The following is a 1,317-nucleotide window of genomic DNA, read 5'->3' on the forward strand; positions in this document are numbered from 1 at the left end:
GGAGTCCACCACGCCCGGGCCTCCTCTGAATCCTTAGGCTGTCCAACAGTAACCAGGCACCATTTATATTCTTTTTAGTGACCCCAAAACTGAGAGTGTGAGTCCCAACAGGAGCGGGCGCCTCTTACGTGCAAGAGGGGCTTTCGGTACTTGCACTGAATCCAAACTCGGTACATGGTCAACTGCTTCCCTCGGTTCACCTGCAATCATTGGTCCACCAGATTCTGCACCTTCTCCAGTCCTGCAGTGGTGAAAAGTGTGTCCAGCTCATCTTGAGTGAAGAAGTAAACTCTGGTGCCATCACCTCTCACATAGAAATTTCCAGAGAGACACTGACCTTTTTTAAAATGGAGCTGGGCCATGTCATAACGGCCGTAATCTCGTAGAAGCATCATCCCTCCAGACTTCAGAAGCCTGCTCAGCCTGTTTATAGCTTTCTGCATCTTGTTCGGAACAACGGCTGAAAGAACAAATATGAGCACGACAACATCAATGCTGTTCTCAGGCACCGGGTAAGGCTGGTCCTCGTCACAGAGGTCATGAACGAAGGTGAAGCAGCGAGCCGGGTCATACTCCGAGCTTGTCTGGACTAGCTCTACAGCTGTGGAGGAAAAATCACAACAATAAACAAAGAGGCCTGGGTCATTGTTAGTTTGTAAAATTGGAAAGATAGTGTTTCCCACACCACAACCAACCTCAAGAATTCGGTAGGTGGCCAAGGATCCAGGCAGCTTGTCAGCACACATTTGCAGGGGGCTTGATTTCTGAGTCTCCCCCTCAGGGGCTGTCTGCATTTCACATCTCAGGCTGGCTGAGGAACACGAGCGTTGTTCTGTCATCAAGCCAGGTCCACCCTCAGTGTTACGGCAGTCAGAGAGCCCACCTTTCTCGGTCTCCAAGAACAGATCCTTCAAGTGATTTTGGTTTGGCCGAGGTGCCAGCTCAGGCAACTCCGTAAAAAACCAGTGTCTATCCTTGAAAAACCCATTTTCGTGAACTTTGTAGAAGTCATTCCAATATTTATGGGCATTAACCTCATAATCAACTTGCTTCTCGGCGCACACGCGCTGGGCGCTGTTCTCCTGCACCTTCCTCTCACCACAGCCTGCTCTTCCGTCCACTCCACGTTGTCCCAGGCGTTGTGGTGGAAGACGCGCGACGGGTCGCTCAGGAAGCGGCTTCCGAACTGCACCCTCCTCTGGCCCGGTCCGGCAGGCGCACCCTCAGGGCCCTGGGCGGCCATGCCACCGGAACCTGCATGGTTTGTGAAGAGAAGTCAGCCGTAATTCTGATGGGTTTGAATGTGATCTGCTTCTT

At 51.9% G+C, this 1,317-nt stretch overlaps 1 pseudogene; it reads right to left on the reverse strand.

The window, feature by feature from the left end:
* Positions 1-74: 74 nt before the first annotated feature.
* LOC101562613 lies at positions 75-1,245 on the reverse strand (annotated as a pseudogene).
* Positions 1,246-1,317: the final 72 nt, after the last annotated feature.

Source organism: Octodon degus, unplaced genomic scaffold, assembly GCF_000260255.1.
Source record: "Octodon degus isolate 3935 unplaced genomic scaffold, OctDeg1.0 scaffold00611, whole genome shotgun sequence".
NCBI lineage: Eukaryota > Metazoa > Chordata > Mammalia > Rodentia > Octodontidae > Octodon > Octodon degus.